We start from the raw sequence: 20,556 nt of genomic DNA on the forward strand, positions 1-20,556 counted from the left end.
CATTTATTTCGCCTTTCCAATCGTTTGAATGTGGAGAGAAATGAAAGACAAATCTAGTCCTTGCACATGGGAACTAGAAGGTCGCCCATTTGGTACAAAAAAGGAATGATCGGGTAAAGATAAATAATAGATAAACAACATTTGGACAGTTGCATTTACCATTTTTGCCTTTATCAAACAATGGATTTGATGTCATTCAAGTGTAGTTTTATGCTTCCATGCTCACACTTTATACAGGCCACCCTCTTATAAACATGTGTCACGCAGTTGAGATTGAGCATTCACTTTGATTTAAAACAGCACCAATATTTTTACTGCTATGTAATGTGTGTGTGTGTGTGTGTGTGTGTGTGTGTGTGTGCTGCCACTGCCTCGCACACTTACCTGTATTAATTGAGCATGACCTCATGATGAGCTTGCATTAATTCACTCCATTGGCTCTGCTAAGGTCTTCTTGTGTCTTCAACAGCATGGTCAATTAATGGTTCCAAGATGAGTTGAATGTGCAGTCATCTCAATAAAGTCATTTTCCCCTATAAAACGGCAAATTATGATCCAGAGAAGTTGCCAGGCAACGATTCGGGCAAAGAAAAAGCATGTGAGGATTAAATAAGCAAGGCATTATATATCAGTGAAAAGCATCCAGGTGCTAGAGGCATTTTTTTTTCCATTTAGTCAAGTCATGTCATTTATGTGATTTCTGTAGTTATTTTTGACTGATAAGGACAGATTAACTTTTTGTTGCTTCATTGGAAAGTTTTCCTGGATAATTGCCATAACGCTGTCATATTGGGGTCTATCTTGGGAAAAAGCTAATGCTTTTCCTGTGTTAACTAATTGTGATTGCCACTTTCCAATTATTCATCCATCCATCCATCCATCTATCCATCCAACTTCTGCTTACCACGCTCAAGATCACAGGGAGCTAGAGCTCAACCGACTTTGGGCAAAAGGTGGACTTCACCCTGGATCGGTCACCAGTCAATCATGGAACATGAGACACATGAGACAGGTAACCGTTCACACTCAACCCAACCACCCACACATCTTTCGAGGATAAATAGATTGGCTCTTGCTCCAGGCTCTCAGACTACAGCTGTCCTATCTAGTCTGACTGGTGTGTGTCTCACCAAGTCTTTCAACAGGAACTCGACTCAAGCTGTCCTGTCTACTAGTCTTTAAGCAGAAACCGAAAGGTGAAATGTCTTCCAAACCCGAATTCACACCAGACATGTATCGCGTATGTTATATTTAGATTACAACTCAGTAATACAACAAAACAGGATCAACGTAGCATTGGGTACTTATGCTAGCGAAACAAAAGGACACGTGATGTGTAATTAACTTACCGTCAATGTCTAATGTTGTTGAAATTGAGTGCCATGCCTTTTATTTTCATATAAAAAGGTTACATTTTGTCACTTCAAAGATTGTTTGTCATCTATCGTCTTTGTTGCAATGAGCACTGCTTACATGATGGATGGTCTTTTAAGGGAACATATGTTCAATTTTTCGACCCTTTGTATGGAACCGTGAACTCCTATAGAGCAGCTACACAACCTGCACACAAAACCTTCTAGATCTTCCAGAATCTGCACCTATTCCAGCTGTATTTTCCTTGGATTTGTGCTTCCCGCTATAACTGCGAACACTTTGTAATTCAGTCATTGTATGAGTTGATAATAAATGAATAAAGTCTTTGTTGAACTTATTGAACAGTGTTTACTAACTACTGGCAGCTCATGAGCTCCTGAGTAAAGACCCCTGACTTACCGTGTATGAAATCAAAGATTAGGCACCGCTGGTGCTCCTCCAACGTCGCCTGCCTGAGCAGGAGCACTCATTGTTCGACACACTTTGTCAGAAGCACTGCTGGTGCTGTGGAGCTCAGGAGGAAGGGGACGTGAGGGTGCCGTGTTCACCTTGCCTGCCCAAGGTGGAGAACCCATTGTCGGACACACTTTGTCAGAGGCGTTGCTGGCGTCGTGGAACTCAGGAGGACTGAGAGGCAAGGGCGCTGTGTCCACTTCGCCTGTTTGAGGAGGAGCACTCATTGTCGGACACACCGCTGGTGCCATGGTGCTTAGTGAGACTAGGATGACATGGATGAATGAGAATATTCACAGGCTGAAAAACCTTACCTTTTATCTGAAGTACATGCACCTCATTCTTCTCCACCAAAAGTTCTGGCAGTTTGCTTACCTTTTGGTTGTCGTGATCCTGCCTTGCTGGTGTTGCTGCCGCTTTTTTCTTTGTAGTGCTGTGCGGTGCAGTTTTTTTGGTAATTCCTGGGGCGGAGCCACCTGCTTCTCACCTGCTGCACACCTGCTGCCAATTGCTCATCAGGCCTTTATCAGCATGCAGTCTTCCATGCTGTGCCGCTTATTTCCCACTGTCTTGCTCCTTGCCTTGCAAGTTAGCGTCTTGTGGTATTGTCTAGTTCTTGAGTGTAGGGTTGCCACCCATCCTTTGAAAGACAGAATCATCTTGTGAATGGAAATAGAAGGACCAGTCCCCTGTTGAGTTGCCCAAGGACTTACTTTCTGTCTCACATTGACAGCCGCTAGCTGGCAAGCTGGTGCTATCTGCCTAGCTTCTGGGCTGGTCGAATATGTCTTTTTACCACAGTGACATTTCATCTCTGACACAAAAAAGCGATGTGGTTGTTTTGGAGCTTGTTGCTACAAGTGGCTATCACATTCATTGGATACGTGGTAAGTCACTTTTACTGTCAAACTTCGTTCTTTTGTTATTATTATAATGTCTTATTCTCAAAACACATACTGTGCAACATACGTCACCAAAGAATATTTGCTTAAAACTCTTTGGAACTATTCAGTTCAGACATAATTCCAATATTTAATGACGGATCAGCACAATGTAGCATAAAGACAATGAGCTTACCATTGGAGTGGAGATGTGCTTTGTAAATAAAGTACATTTTTATATTGTCAGTTTCATAAAACACAAATAGCTCACCTCCCCTGTTTGTCAGAGTAGCTTTAAGTTGGATATTAAACCCGGACACTCAATTTATGAGTGCTGAAATGATTAATGGATGAAACGATTATTAATGAATTATCCAGTTAATCAGTAACTATCTTGATTACTGCCTCTAATGTGACTATTTTGAATTTCCTTAGTCATCCTTGAAAGCAGACCTACAGTATTATTGTTTCAGGCAAAACACATATCAGCTTTGACTTTGGAAAAGAACAATAAACATTCATATCTTTGATTTGTTGCCAAGCAAGCCGCTGCAAGATGTGTGTGTGTAGAGAGACCGTGCGTAAGACCATCCATCCATTTTCTATGTCACTTATCCTCACGAAGGTCATGAACATGCTGGCGCCTATCCCAGCTGTCTTTGGGCACGAGGGGGTACACCCTGGACTGGTTGCCAGCCAATCACAGGGCACATATAGACAAACAACCATTCACACTCTAATTCATACCTATGGACAATTTGGAGTTACCAATAACATGCATGTTTTTGGAATGTGGGAGGTGGAAGAGAGAACCGTGGCACATGGTCTGCACTAACCACTCCACCACCATTCCTATGCAAAGTATGGGAGCCATCCACTCTTACGCGTGTGTACATTTATGGCCAACTCTTACAATGAGTACACACGAAACCTAGTGGTAGAATAGTGAAACTACAAATCGCTATGGCTGTGCCTGTCTTCGTGCTTCACAACTTGGACAAAAAATGAACATAATGGATCCCTTTTTAAGTATGTTTTATAACCAATAGTTGACAAAATAGATATTTAACACTGGATTTGCTCATTGGAACACATTTTTAATAAGTTAAAAAAAAAAAAAAAAAAAAAATATATATACATTTTCTACCGCTTATCCTCATGAGGGTCTCGGGGGGGCTACCCCAGCTGCCTTTGGGGAGGGGCGGGGTTACACCCTGGACTGGTTGCCTGCCAATCACAGGGCACATATAGACAAACCACCATTCACACTCACATTCATACCTATGGACAATTTGGAGTCGCCAATTAACCTAGCATGTTTTTGGAATGTGGGGTGAAACCGGAGTCCCCGGAGAAAACCCACACATGCACGGGGAGAACATGCAAACTCCACACAGAGATGGCAGAGAGAATTGAACTCGGGTCCCCTAGCTGTGAGGCTACCAACAGCCTATAATATTTAAGAAATAAATAAAGTGGCCCCCTGGCATCCTTTGCTTTTTGTGCATGCAGGTCTTGTTGGAAAAAGTTTGGACACCCCTGTTCTAAATGATCTGTTTAATGATTAAACCCAAGCTCAGCTGTCTAAAGACACAGATGGCATCTGCTCTAAACAGTATGTGGGAGAATTAGAGGGACGTAATGCATCCTCATGCTTGTAAATGATCCAATTGAGGAGTGGGAAAAGAGCAGGAAATGGGGGGGGGGGGCATGAGACACATCTGCCAAACCGCCGCAGAAATTAACCCAGGATCCCCCCCCCCCCCTTTCTGTCTCCTGGCAGAGATTCCTCCGTTCAACTCTGTGGTGAAATTTTCCGCTCCAGTTTGAGTGTGGTTCTTTAATTAAATCATTAAAAAGCAGAGCATTTTCACAATATGCTCCACTGCCTTCATTACAAAGCACATTCACTTCACTCGGCGTGAGGGAGGGATTTGATTTTTTTGTCTGTAGCTCGCAAGGAGCTCACTTTTGTCTTGCCTTGTAAAGGCGGCAACGCATGCTATGATTTGCCACTGTTTATTTTTTCAAGCTGCTATGTCTATCAGAGGAACAAATAGGATACATTTTGTTTATTAACATATCTGAGTCTGCTTAGCACGTCCCTCCCCTCTTTTGTCTTCTCTTATATTGACTTGGTATGAGTCTGTTACATTCAGTCCTTTTCAGACAATGTCCTCCTCAGCACAGACTTTGAAATACATAGATCCTCTTCTTTAAGGTTGTCTGCACATTTAAAAAAAAAAAAATCCTGTCATCCTACACAACCTGCATCCTGCACAGGTAAACCCAGCCTCCCAGCACCCCTTAATCTCCTTGTTTCACTTTCTTCACAGCGAGACACCTTGTGAACACAAGCATCAAAGCTGAACTTCACAGGCCCCTCTTCCTGCCTCCTCCCTCAAGGTAAGAACTAGTAGTCAACACTATTTTTGGTCTTTGGTACTTTTTCCTCTAATGCGGATTCACCACTATGGGTTGTAACAAATCAGTTTGTTTTCAACTCTTACAGGATTAAAAAAAAACAATTCCAGAAATTCTACTTTTAAGATCACTGAAATTCTTTGTGCAATTTTTAATGGGTACATTTTGGTGTCTTTAACGATGAACCATCAACTCCTTGAAATGCCAAGTATGGCATACAGCATACTCACTAAACTGACACTGGAGTAATGATGTATTAACACATTTAATATAATTCCAACACTCATTCATTCATTTTCTATACCGCTTATCGTAGTGCGTATGCTGGAGCCTATCCCAGCTGTCTTTGGGTGAGAGGCGGGGTACAACCTGGACTGGTCGCCAGCCAATCACAGGGCACATATAGACAAACAACCATTCACACTCATATTCATAATTTGGAGTCTGCAATTAACCTAGCATGTTTTTGGAATGTGAGAGGAAACCGGAGTACCCGGAGAAAACCCAAGCAGGGGGAGAACATGCAAACTCCACACAGAGATGCCAGAAGGGGAATCGAACCCCAGACTTGTTCACCCACCTGACTTTAATGAATTTTGGTCAAAATCCGATTTTATAAGTGCTAAAAAATAGAAAATTTGGAAAAGATTATCCAGTAAAGAAGAATTAAGGCCGAACCCCCAAAATCAAACCACAGCAACACCAACAAGATCGGTTGATTTCTGTTAGCGCTGAAGTCTTGAGATGTATACATGCTAATCAAGAGGTTGAGCCAAACAATTTCTCCCCAAGCCAGTCAGAGCTCTTCTTCCAGTCACTCACACACAACAGAAAGGAATCGTCTCAAACGTTGGGCAAATTGGTTTAACCTCTAATAACTCCTAATATAACAACAAACTCCTGCTTAGTGTCTCCCAGTCATACCTATGGACAATTTGGAGTCACCAAATAACCTAGTATGTTTTTGGAATGTGGAGAAAACCCATGCACGCACGGGGAGGACATGCAAACCCCACACAGAGATGGCAAGTGGAGAATCGAACCCAGGTTTTCCCGATCTCCTGACTGTGTGTATGTCATATGTACATAAATAGTTAATAGTGAGATATTTCCTTTAAAGCCATCTTTCATTCATTTAATTGGATTTACATTTCTGATAGAAAAAATGTAGTTGCTTTCAGTCTGTTTCGGTTAGAATTGGACTTTCTAGAACGGATTGATGCCAACCAAGGTTTCACTGTCGTTGGAGTGCATTGCTTATTTTGGATTAAATCTCACAGGAACTCATACAGGAACAAGCTGCAATGAAACATTTAAGACAAATGCATTTAAAAAAGCATTGGGGTACATGATACTGCGCTGTCAAATCAAGAGTTAACTTTTTAGAACTTATTATTTTCATTCATTGTCATCATCATGAGCAGCTGCAGCAGACAGCTGTTTACAACATTAGCGACTAACCGGTGAACATCGTGACCATTTAGCTGCTAAAGAGCCAGATGTTTTCCTCCAGAGTCTGTGGAGATTGTGTTAACATGTTTCTGTAGGCTGGATAAAAATATTAAGAGGGTACGACAATGTTCCCAATATTCCAGCTGATTGTTTTTGGCTTTTGCAAGTTGGCTAATTAAGTCATCAATTATGCTAGGTTAAAAAAGTCCAACACAATTACTCCTCTTTAGATGTCTGCTACTCGGTAGTTGAGTAAACCCTTGCAGCAATCATAATAGGAGATATGATATTATTTGAATATCTTTTCTGGCATCAACATCAACGACAAAGCATGCAAAATGATAGATCACTCTGCCTTTTTCCCAAGAGGTCCCACAAAGATGGTGCATCAGAGCCATAAGCGTAGTACAATTATTTTCCTGTACCTTTTTATACAGCGACAATGGCCTTCAACGCAACAGGGCAGAAGAAATGTGTATGGTGTTGGCTAGGCCTGTCACAATATCTATCGATAACACAATTTTGACCTTTTTGAGAAGAAAAACGATTATTAAGATTATCATAACGAAATAGTGTAATGTCATCATTGTGTCATATCATGTTTGAGCCACTAGATGGTACTCAAGTGTTGTGTACCTCTGTGAGGTATACCATATTAGCGACAAATGGCGGAGCGTCACCACATCACACAAAATTCCTATTTGTGGTGTCAAAAGAACTACACACACACACAGCAACACAATAGGTGGATAAAACAGACTATACACTACCAACGTATAATGCAGAATATTAACCAACTGCTATGTGAGGTCTAACCATGTGCTTTCCAGCCATTTACACAAACTGTACAGCAAAGTGCTCTGGGAAAGAGGAGCTTCTTCAGCGATGCTACATGATATAGATTGTCTGTTAACAAAAAAAAAACACTTCAATAAAACACACACAGCTATGGAGTGTTTTGTTAAACTATCGTAGGGAGTCATGTTTGAGCTGTGTAAAATGTTGGCTAGGACCGACTACATGACTTGTGTGAGTTTAAATGGTAGCCATCCTTTTTACGTCATGACATGTGCTTGAATACAGCACTGTGCATCACTGCTTCCTGTGCATGACAAGCTGAACCACAACGCGCAAAAATGTGAACCCACACCAATTTGCGCTGTTTTGTTTAATATGTACTCCGCCGATGAAAAGCCTGAGCAAGTGTGAGAAAAATGCCGGGTGAACTACAGCCACCTATATAACAGCACCGTATTGGTGCTATTCACACAGAAATGCATCACTGAAAAAAATGTGACTCTTAGAGGCAGTGTGAAAGGATGTATGCGACTTTGAATGAGTTTAACATGTTTAATGTGATTTTTAGAGCACAAGACTTATGAACCTGCTTTCTCTCTGTATAATCTGACAGGCACTGACTACCTCGGCGTGATTCACCAGCAATTAAAAAGAGAGGGAACATTTCTGGTAGGCTCATCTTAAAGCCTCTCGTTTGCTGTTCAGTAGCGCTGACAGTTGGCGTGCATGCAGCTGATAGGGTCAAGTAGCGCTGACAGATGTGTGGATGTACTTGTGTGTCAGGTTAGTTGTTTTCTGTACAGCGCAGCCCGTACGTTCTTGATGGGTTTAGGTGTTACTGCCTGCTTGCCCACCACTGTGTGCGTGTGTGTTGATGTGTTGCACTCCTGTCAGATAGGCAGCCTCTTTAATCTGTGCCGACAGCTTTGTAATTGGACCACTGGCTGAAGGGTGGGCTGCTGGATGTGGACTTGATAGCACAGCCACCACAGTGGGGAAGTAATGGAGGTGGAGGATGGGTGGGTGCTTTTTTTTTGGAGACTAGAGGCCCGAATGGGTCCTTCACTGAGGCAACAGCATCATTGCACTGCACCCCTGAGTGTTGCTCACCCATCAGTGTGGTCATGGAGTGTCTGAATGACAGCCATAAGAGATTGCTGGATTTTTCGTTTCAAATGCATTTCACTTTCGATTCATTCTCATTGTGTGGCCAGTCCCCTATAATATGTTCTTCAGATGCAAGGCTTTCCCTTGAGAACACTGCAGAGGAGATGAACTCACCAGACATATGTGGTGCTGCTCAGAATGGCAATTTGCCTTTTGGAAATCAGCCTGGGGCGCCATTGTGTATTCTGTGATTGAGTTACCCCAATAGCAGACACTCGACAGCCCATGCGTACACACCACCTGTGCCTCCACGATTCCTTCACTGTCACACTGTGGTCTGGAACAATAATTTAAAGGGTATTTAGTACCGCATTTTGGTGTCACTCGCTTAAGTTGGTATTTTTGTTATTGGACAAAAGCATTTTAATTCTAAGATTTACAGGTTCGACTGCATGTCCATAGTTTGACCCCGGGACAGATTAATTCTACAGTGGACTTGCTCTTTGCGTGCATTCTCCGGGTAGTGTACAATATGGCGCATATCTTGTTGCGGTATTAATACAGGTGTTCTTAATGCATTTTTTTAAATCGGAAAACGTCCTCGTTGTCATCCTATGAGCTTGCCATGACATGAAACAGGAACAGGAAGACAGCAATGTCGCCTGTCGATGATGTAAACAGCGGTTCATTCTGTACGTTGCTATTTATGCCACAAGTCTCAAAAACAAAGCACATTGTATCTCAAATTATATTGTAAAACTCTTAAAAACGTGTCTTGTTTTAACATTTTTGGCTTTCAGGAACATGTGCTCATATTTCACGTTAGGATTGTAAATGATGACAAAATTTTCCCCAAAAGTGCACAGTTTTAAAGGGAAACTGCACTTTATTGAAATGATGTCCATCATTCACAATCCTTATATAAAACACGAACACATTTATTTATCCGAGAAAACAAATTAGTTTGAGCTAGCTAACACTGTTTGTCATGGGAGGCACCTATTCTGACACTAAATCCCTAACAAAAAAGTAGAACAAAGCAGCAAAAATGTTCTCTTTACATAACTGACTTGTATATTACCAAGCTACAGTGATATTGTTAATGTAGTATTAAAAACTATATTTATCTGGTGGGGTAGCACGACTTCTTGCTCACTGCTCATCTCAGCGTCACTCACAGATGGAAGAGTGGATACCTAGTTCTCCATTTCGCTACAAGGAATCAGCAAGATGCTCGTTTGCAAGCATTTTTTTTTTTTTTACCTGAAAACTGAAGTCTTGTGCCGGAAGACACAACCATCCCAGTGAGAACGGACATTGTAAGTGTCGGTGTTTCTATGCTGCTGTTGATGGGCTAAATCAATGTGTCCAACATTTCTGTAATCTTTTAAATCAAAACACGGCAAGATACTGTAAGTATGACATGTTATCATCAATGTACTTGTTAATGCATGATCACAGCATGTATATCAAACAGCACGTTGTTGGTTTGTTTTTGTTTTTTTTGTCCAAATAGGTAGTTCCCAATGTTGTACATGATACTAACTCATTTTCTTTAGTCATAATGCACAGAAAAAGGAATGAAATATGTGTTCATGTTTCACATAAGGATTGTGGAGGATGGGCAAAAATTGCAGTTTTCCTTTTCCTTGCAATAATGAACCTTGGGGAGTAGCTTTAATCATTGAACTGCATTAAAGCACACCAACACGGATGTTTTGTAGCCCCTTATAGATGCTTTCATCCAAAATAAGCTTATGAATTCCTCATTAAGTATCCTATGGTTTAATTTCAAGGGTCTAAATGAGGTTAGAAGAGGATTTTGACAACAAAAGAGGCCATCTTCTTGCTGGATTCTCAGAGGACATTTGTCTCCCTTGTTCTGGCATTTTTAGGCTAGATAGTGAAGTTTCACGAGATATGTTTTTATTTAATTTGTAATACACTGAGGAACAGTCTCATGCTGCAAACTTATCTATCTCATAGCATTATCCTAAATAAACCTGTTCAACCATATTTCCAAACCAAAACGAAATGATTGAATTATTACGAGTGTGTTCCTCTTTTCAGATGTTCTTTCCCGTGTGCAGGTGCTATAGCGTCCAAACTCAATTACCGCAGAAGTGAATGGGAATGTTCTCCAGCAAAGTAATACATCAATGTCACACCGGGCTGAGATCTACTGGTGGAATATGATTTTCTCATGTTCTCTTGAAATAAGTTCCCAACTGGTAGAAATGAAAACAAACTGCTATTTCTTGCCAGCCACGGCCCATTTACCAGGTGGTGGATGGAAGATTGATTAAAAAAAAAAAGTGCAATAATGTGATGTAACGCTCACCTGCAAGAGGTACTCTCAGAAAGAAATGCTTGCTCCACAGAATACCAGCGACATTAAAGATGAAATCTAGCTTTACATTCCATATTCGTGAGTATATTTAAAAATGTCAACATGAATGAAACACTTAATAATAACAATACAGAATGTCTTAAAAGGTGTAGGAAAGACGTTGATTTACAGTCATTTCTGGCCTATAACCCGCGACTTTACTACTTCTACTTTACTTCAGAACTAATACTAATCATGTAAATATCATGCCGCTCATGAGTCAGTGAGGAAACAGGAACCAATCACAAGCTATAAAGGAATTTGTGATGAGTTTGTCAACCTATTGGGAATTGCAGGAGGTCATTACTCAATATAACAGCCTGACTCATGCCGTCATTTTACAATAAACGCTAAAATCTGTTGGCTGCAAGGACATGAACAAGGAAGGATGGCTGTACTTTTTGAAAGCGCTGGTGGGGGTGATTTTATTCCGAGGACAACCTCAGTTGTATAATTTAGTCATCAGGCTCCTCTGTTATGGAACCATCTCACTCAGTTCAAGTCTTTGCTAAAGCATATAGTTAGAACTGACCCTTAAAACGCTGATATTTATCGGAGACACTCTATGTTCCTTGTACTAAGACAAAGACGTCTGGCTTCATCTACCACTTTATCCTCCACTTTATATCTTAATCCAACTGGTCGAGACAGACTGCCACCCCACTGAGCCTGGGTTATGTTCAAGGTTTCTTTCCCAGGAGTTTTTCCCTTTGCCTCCATCGCCAGGTGCTTACTTGCTGGTTTTCCAGTTATGAATGTGACTTGCATGTGTCATGAGGTAACTAACTGATTTGACGCTATATAAATAAATTGATGGAGTAGAGTTCAAGGATGTTGTGTGCTCACATGGACTTCATTTGGTTAAGGTAGTTGTAATGGATATTTCAGTGAATCCTAGTATGAATTAACCATGTGATTTTGGTTAGAATAGAAGAATAAAAGATAACAGAAGGGTTTTCTTCTGGGTTTTAGGACTGATGTGTTGTGCCCATTGTTCTCTTGCCCCTCCGCTAGTCCTGCAACCCCTCTATTCTGTTCCTTCTGCCATCTGTCCCTCTGCTCTCTTTCTATCTCAACCCAACGGTCAAGACAGATGGCCGCCCAAAAGAGCCTGGGTTCTGTTTGAGGTTTTTTTCCCCCCCAAGAGAGGTGTTTGCTTCTGTTATGTGAAATCAATCCACTGAGGAAGGAAGTTCCGGTAATACGTGAAACGGCCAATATACGCAAAATAGTGTCAGTATTACACATGATCATGAATGAAATGTTCATTAATGAAAAAAAAATACAAAGTGTTTTAATGGCAGTCTTTATCGGCGGCCATCATGAGTAGGAATGAGCTGTCTCATCTGGTTTTATATTTTTACAACCTACAGAAACATGGAAGCCACACAGTCAGGAGATCGGGAAGACCTGGGTTCGATTCTCCGATTGAGCATCTCCCCATGCGTGGGTCTTCCCAGGGTATTCTGGTTTCCTCCCACATTCCAAAAACATGCTAGGTTAATTGGCAACTCCAAAATGTCCATAGGTATGAATGTGAGTGTGAATGGTTGTTTGTCCATATGCGCCCTGTGATTGGCTGGCGACCAGTCTAGGGTGTACCGAAGTCAGCTGGGATAGGCTCCAGCATACCCTTGACCGGATTGAGAATAAGCGGTATAGAAAATGGATGGTTACCAGCGGGGACATCATGTAAGAAAACATAAAACCATTCTAAAGTTAATTGTCAGTGTTGCCAATCAGGTGCTGCACTAACTCTTAAAATAATAAATATGAAAAATGATGCTTGCCGAGAGACATTTCTCCACCTCAAAAGATATGTATTTTCATTGCGTTGTAAGACTAATGGACGTCTGGCAAACTTAACAGTGTAGCAGCTGCCAGGTTGTGGAAATGTATGGTAATGATAGGAAGTTGGAACACTAATGAGCCTTTATCCCCACCTTGTGCCACCTTTAGCTGATTAATTGGCTCCCAGGAAAAAGCACCAGACAGCCCAACAGCCTATTAATAGTGATACACTTTCTTTAAAGTGAAGAATCCAAACCTTCATGATGTGTGTTTGTTTTTTTTTTTTTTTTAAATCAACTTACTCGTCTTCCTAAAGCAGATTGGCTACCAAACATGCACGGCTTCAATTTGAACTGTTGGTGAGTGCTTACAGCGCTAAACTTGCTATTCCAAGCTCTTCAAAGCTACAAATGCATGCATTGATGTCCTTAAATGAGCCGGGAAAGATAAAAAGCATCAGGGCATAAACAACATATTCTTTGGCTCATTTTAAATGCAGTCAGGCAAACACCTCACGCCAGGCCGTTATCCAGATGAAAAAAAAAGAAGCTAAATGGGGTGAAACATGCTGTGAAGAGAGGCCTTGTATGCACACCCGATTAAAACAATGTTGATTTGACACAAAGTGCCGGGAGGTTGTCTGCAGTTAACAAGGCGGCACACACACACACACACACAGGCGTGCACTCACGCACACACTTTTCCCCCACTATACTGGACTACAAAGAACACGACTGGTCCCACATGAATTGTGGATTCTTCTCTGCCAACTTTGTCCAGCTCTTTGCCTTTCACCTCTTCCTCTACTCCCCCCCCAAACTAAATCCCCTGTGACGTACTCTACTTGTCTTTCTTTTTTTGCTTCTTACATTTTGGCCCGTCAGCCTTCTTCTGGTTTTGTCTCGCCTTCTTATCACTGTCTTCTTATGCTGGATTCTTTTCACCATCCATTTATATGACTGGGTTTATTTTACTCGTTTTATATTCAGGTCAATGTGATAATTTCCCTCATTTCCAAAGCAGGAAGTGATTTGCTTCCCTTCTTGCTCTGTTGCATTTACCCCCAAATGTATCAATGCTGTTGGGAGATGCTACTCTACGGAGAGGGGGGGTGGGGAGGATGGGGGGAGCTCTGCAAGACTCTTCCCCTGCGAGTGCTGACATTTATTCTCCAATGACATCATTAGAGGAGGAAAAGCTGGCGACCATATGGACTCGACGGCTGCTCAGCTCAGTCCATTATTTAAATAAACCACTCCGCGTGTTGACATGTGCAGTGTGTGTGCAAGCATGTTGTGCGTGTGCACTCCATAGCCATAAAGCATGACCGATATCACATCATTTTGACCCTGTGTCAACGCAAGGCAATTTACTTGGAGCACTGATTTTTTCTGGCATGCAGTAGCGATGCAAGTATAAGAACAACTTCCCTTTTGTGGGTTTTAGACTCATTCCTGTTTTGAAGATCAGAAGACGGAATTGTTTCAGTTGCACATCAGCAGCTCATTTGAGCAGGTTATATCCACAGCACAGGCACAAAGAGACCTTTTTTAAAATCCACTCTCCTCTCAGTGACAAGTGGAAGACTGACATGAAAAAGAAGGAAACTCGCATGTCCTCAGGCAAGCTAAAGTACGAATAGGCCGTCAACATTAATATGCTCGCTTCTCCTATAGAAATGTAATGAAAAATGATTGATTTGGGTTGCTTTTGTGATGCAAATTCACGACTGCCATTCATTCATTCATTCATTTTCTACCGCTTTTTCCTCACGAGAGTTGCGGGGGGTGCTGGAGCCTATCCCAGCAGTCTTTGGGCGAGAGGCGGGGAACACCCTGGACTGATCGCCAGCCAATTACACGGCACATATAGACATATTTACACTCACATTCATACCAACAATTTGTCTCCAATTAACCTAGCATGTTTTTGGAATGTGGGAGGAAACCGGAGTACGCATGCACGGGGAGAACATGCAAACTCCACACAGAGATGGCCGAGGGTGGAATTGAACCCTGGTCTCCTAGCTGTGAGGTCTGCGCGCTACTACCATTATTCTTGCCACTGAATTCTGTTTTCCATTGTTATCGGAAAACAACTACTCGAATTAGACCAATAAAAGTAGTATCTAAAATGTCGCTTAAAGTCCATTTCCACGTTATTTTCATTTTTCATGTTATTTTTAGGCACTTTATATTACTTTATGGAGTAGGTCTAAAACAATGCTCCTCATACAGTAAAGAACAGCAACTGAACCCACTTTGGTGATGGAAGCAAGGAAAAACTCCATCAAAGAAATTAACCTAAAACAGCACTGATTTGTATATAGTATCTTTAATTGTAAACAGGTTATTAAATGCATAATTATGTCAGTTTTGGCGTCTGATGTGACATAAAATACATTAAACTTGTCTGGTCTTAGCAAGAGATAAAACACTTATTATATGCAATAATTACTCATTCGTTTTCTACCGCTTATCCTCATGAGGGTCACGGGCATGCTGGAGCCTATCCCACCTCTCTTCGGGCGAGAGGCGGGGTACACCCTGGACTGGTCGCCAGCCAATCACAGGGCACATATAGACAAACAACCATTCACACTCACATTCATACCTACGGACAATTTGGAGTCGCCAATTAACCTAGCATGTTTTTGGAATGTGGGAGGAAACCGGAGTACCCAGAAAAAACCCACGCATGCACGGGGAGAACATGCAAACTCCACACAGAATCTCCTAGCTGTGTGGCCTGCGCGCTAACCACTCATTCAGAGTATTCACCGAATATTCACTAAATATTATTTTAGAATATATTTCTTTCTCTTTTTTCCCCATGGTGGTGTAATGGTATATGCTTCTGCCTTGGCAGAGGGCACTGGTTTGATTCATGGCCATTAAAGGCATCCGATGTCAAAAAGCCATAACTGTTCATGACAGTGATGACCAAATAATAGAGAATGTGTAACAGATAGATGACTTGTATGCAGTGATGGAAGTAAAGGGAAAACACAAATTGTACGATGTATTTTCTTTTCTGTTTTCCCTTTACTTCCATCACTGCATACAAGTCATCTATCTGTTACACATTCTCTATTATTTGGTTTTCTTATTATTAGTAATTTCTGACCCATGAAGAAGGGGTAGGTGTTCATTTTCCTACTTTTTGGAGAAGTATAGAGTAATTGTGTAATCTTCCTCAACGTTAAGCATGACCAAAACAAACAAAACCATTATTTTTTCCACAGCCCTCTTTTTGGGCACAAATAATCCACAATACCGTACACTGATCACTGTCAGTTCAGTTGCCTTCCACATTATAGCAAAGTAAATGACAAGGGGCTCTATGATTTTATTTATTCATTTTTTTGTTGTGCAGGGGGCTAAAAACTTTTGACTGCCAGTCGCTTGAAATTGTTTCTACGGTTTTGTAAATCATCAATAAATGTTATCCCTACTATGGACCTATTAGACATTGTGTCAAATACATTTTGGCCATTCACTGATAGGTTTGGAACGTGGCTTCCGCTAAAAGCGGGGATTCACTGTATATATATTTTTTCTTTTTTGTTTCATTTTTTTTTGTCTGGCGTCTGTTTGTTTAAATTGTGTTTTGTGCCTGTGTGATAAACCTCTGAGTGTTTAGGACGTGCTGTGTTTTGTGGCTTTCACTTTTCCGAGTGGCAGACTGAGCGAGGAGTTTGAGGCGCTCCACCAGACAGATCACTGCAGGGGTGTGTATGTGTGCACGCCATCCAGCCAGGCTGCCATCACTGACAGGACTTGCTTCCCTTGTTGGCTGCCTGATCTTAAAAAAGAAGCCCCCTAGTGTGGACTGAGCTCCTTGTTGGGAGACAAAGGATGGGTGGAAAAAAGCAAACAAGGGAGAAAAATGCTTGAATTTCACTGACTGTAACGGAGGACGTCTTTTTCATTTAATTGGTGTCGTTCATCAATGTCAATTTCTGCCTGTTGTAGTGCATTAGGTGCATAAATACATGCTGTGGACATACAGAATGCCTCTTTCTGTCATCACTTTTCTGCCCTCGGCTCGATCCTGCTGCTCTAAGCTGCATGCTCTCTACACCGGTGCTCGCCATTTGCACTGTAAGTCACAGTACGCTGATTGTCAGTAATGATGAGTTGCTGAGGAGAGAGGAAGACACGATGAGTGGGGGTGGTTGCTGCTATACTCTGATGTTCCGTGCCCGTAATTGAGTAGCTAATTGACGGCACAAATTGTAAGCTCAGCCCAACAGCCCTGCTTACTATAATGCTGTGTTTCCATTTGTATTTGCACCCATATAAGGAAGTCCGCTCCTCTGTGACATCATAAAGGGGCAGTTTAACCACGCCTTTTGAAGCCAAACTTTTTGAGGCATCTCACACTTCTTTTCGGGATCATTTCCAAATGCATAAACATCATTATATGAAACTTTGGCATAATTTAACATGAAAATATAATATTCTAACTACATTTATAGGCCAGAAAGGTGGAAAGAGCATAATAGGTCCCCTTTTAATAGATGCCCTAGAATTACTCTAAAATAACTGAAAGCCAATTTTTCTGTTTGAGGTTTCTGAAATACTTCTGAATGTTATTTTAATGTTTTTGAAAATGTTAGTTTTGGGTTCTGTCCAAGGTTTCTTCCCCAGAGGGCATTTTTCCTTGCCTCCGTCACCAAGTGCTTGCTCATGTGGGATTTCTTTTGGGTCCTGTTGTCATTTGTGACCTTCATGTGTAAAGTGCCATGAGACAACTGCTGTTCTGATTTGGGTCTATATAAATGAACTGAATTGAATTCAATTGTTTTTCATGCAGTTTTACAGTTAGGGCAGGGTTAGGATACCCGCTAACGCTAACCCTACTCTATGTAGATAGTCCCATGAAATTGTTTATTTTAGATGGTACACATGCTGGGATTTGTGTACCGTACATATCGTAAATCACTGCATGTGATACTATGCTGAGTCATTGTTGGTCACCACCAACTTTGAGATCCTTGAGCTACCTCGAAATATTATTCAATTATTCTTAAAATTTTACAGGGTTAGTTTTTCCATGCATGGTTTTTCAAACTTTTGTAAAATAATAACCACCCTACTTCGCAGTGTGATTGTTTTTTTAATTCTTGGAAAAACAGCAATAGTAAGAATGTCATGCTTTACGACCACATACGGAGTACAAATGTATCAAATGCTAAAAAGGTCATGGTCATGCTTTTCAAGTGCTGTAGGTACTTCGCAGCTCTGATATCTCCAGTGCAGTATCTTTTCCATTTTTTTATGATACAGTATGTTAGCCACTTATCCAGTAGTTAGCAATACGTACTATATTGCATTGTTTTTATGCACTTGGCGGGGGCTCGTGGTCTTTACTGATTAAATCCATATTACTAAAGTACAAGTCACCCTTGTCTTACACTTGGACGTTTCCACATTCATTGTTTTTTAAATTTGCTTCTAAATCTAACTCTTTAAAGTTTAATAAAGTTTAATGCTGCACCATTAGGCCCTTTGCCAGTTTGGCTTGGTTTAGTTGAGGAACTCTAAAGCATATATGAGTCACATTACTGCTGGCTATATTCAAAACCATAATATATCATTCCCGAATTTACTCATCCTCCGTCGCTGTGGCCCATCATTTGCGTACCCTTTTCTTAATGACATATTTGCACACAGTAGTTCATCCATCACAGAGATATGGCTACTTTCTTCCTTTATTAGTAGCGGCATTAGATGTGGGAGCATGAACTGTTTCAGACATTATGATATGCCAATATTTATATGTTGTTAATTGTAATACTTTAGTCAGTAGCTCTGTAAATGGGTTAGAGACAACGGAGAGGAGCCACAAATGAATTTTTTTTTGCTTGGCAACCATCACGGTGACTAATGATATTAAGCCTCATTAACATTTCATTGCACTGATAAAAGCAAAGGACAGCTTTGCCCAAAAGTGAGGCGATATGAAAAGACTTTGCACGTTATCTGCTTTCAAGGGAAACACAGCTGTGTGTGTTGACATTATTCGTGCACCGGGTGTGCTTTAAAAAAAAAAAAAAAAACTTTTTTATTTGATCACACTGGTTGGTCGTTATCCAAGGCAGATGGGAGGGGGCTGGGTTTGTGAAAGCTGCCAGTACAAACACATCCCAAAGATGTACCAATGTCATGCAGAGGAATATCACTGTTTGTGCCGTGAGGGCACCAATGAGCAATATTTAATTTATTTGTATTACCCTGGGCTGCACGGTGGACAAGTGGTTAACATGCTGGCCTCACATCTAGACGACCCCAGTTCAATTCCACCCTCGCCCATCTCATGTGTGGAGTTTGCATGTTTTCCCCGTGCATGCGTGGGTTTTCTCCGGGTACTCCGGTTTCCACCCACATTCCAGAAACATGCTAGGTTAATTGGAGACTCAATTGTCTATAGGTATGAATGGTTGTCAGTCTATATGTGCCCTATGATTGGCTGGTGACCAGTCCAGGGTGTACTCTACCTCTCGCCCAAAGACAGCTGGGTTAGGACCCCCCCGCGACCCTTGTGAGGATAAGCGGTAGAAAATGAATGAATGAATAAATGTAATGCCCTGACACATATGTTGAAATAAGTCACCCAGTGGTAACAATGAGATCAGTGTTAAACATCGTGCTTATTTCACTATTTATCTGCTACATTTAAATCTGTCTCTGAGGTCCCATTATAGCATATTTGAAGTGTATTGGCTAAAATTTAGCCTTGATGGTGAAATTCAGATCGTTAAAAAAGTGCTTTTAGTTCATCCTCCTGGGAATACGTTGTTTTGTGTCTCTGTGGCTTTAACGCTGCAGTAATGAGCTGTTTGTCCGTGCCGGTCTCCGACTGTGTTTGGCTCCAAGTAATGCTACTTTGCCCTTTTATCCACTTTTTACATTTACGGTCATCCCTTGCAACTTCGCGGTTCAAATTTTGCAATTTCCACATCATTTAATGATGCAAACATACGTACATATATTTTGTCTTGAGTATTTTCAAACCTTAAAATTTTTTCAATGAAGTAAAATGTAAATACCAGGCATTAAGAAGACTTAAATACAGTAAACCTCGGCTATATCGGATTCAATTGTTCCCACTGGTTTTGTCCGATATAAGCGAAATCCGTTATATGCGTATACCGGAAAATGTCCGTTTTACGCATATATCGGATTTATATCTGGTATATGCGTAAATCGGATTTTATCCGTTATAAAAAGGCACTTCCTTGACTATGTTTCCAATGTACCTGGACTGGGCAATGAAAAGAGACGTAAGGTAATGAGAATTTAACTTTATTGGACTCTGAGCATAACAAATTGTTAATTAAGCCAGGCCCTGTTACGCCCGTCAGGCCTACGTTATTTCCAATAGTGAGGTTAAGATCTCATTCACTGCTGTGCTAGTATTATTGACGTCACTCACTTTTATATTTGTCCTAAATCTGGAGCCAGGAGAAAGACACGATGCGGCCATCCGATATATGCGAGGGAAATTGGAACGGGACTGGAGATTTTGTCCGAAATAGGCGAAATCCGTTATAAAAAATCCTATATATGCAATGAATTTTTATTGGAAATGCATTACAGAAAAATTGGTTCTTTTTTATCTGTCCGTTGTGAGCGAATTTCTGATATATCCAAGGTTTACTGTATAGTATTTGTCACTAGTTGTTACTAATTGTTTGGCAATACGAGCATCAGACATAATTGTCACAGCTTCCATTTCTGTAGCTGACTGACTGATAGTTGACAGCTCTGGGTTTTATTTTTAGATGTGTAGTGAAGCCTTTTTTGATAAAGTTGTCTTCTGAAGTGAAGTGGTGGGTGTATACTCATCTAGTAGGTAGGGGCAGGTCAGAGGCTGTATCGT

At 41.1% G+C, this 20,556-nt stretch overlaps 1 protein-coding gene across 2 annotated transcripts in view; it reads left to right on the forward strand.

Annotated features, from left to right (window-relative positions):
• The first annotated feature begins 893 nt into the window (after window positions 1–893).
• The window catches only part of ncanb (neurocan b), a 162,304-nt gene continuing 142,641 nt past the window's right edge, over window positions 894–20,556 (forward strand). For both annotated transcript variants that reach the window (XM_078790054.1, XM_078790055.1), the window contains exons 1-2: window positions 894–1,012; window positions 5,045–5,114. The gene's annotated coding sequence lies outside the window, so the exon portion shown is untranslated. The remainder of the gene's footprint in view (window positions 1,013–5,044; window positions 5,115–20,556) is intronic.

This window comes from Doryrhamphus excisus, linkage group LG4 (assembly GCF_037039965.1).
Source record: "Doryrhamphus excisus strain RoL-2023G ecotype Guam linkage group LG4, RoL_Dexc_Guam_v1.1, whole genome shotgun sequence".
Lineage (NCBI taxonomy): Eukaryota > Metazoa > Chordata > Actinopteri > Syngnathiformes > Syngnathidae > Doryrhamphus > Doryrhamphus excisus.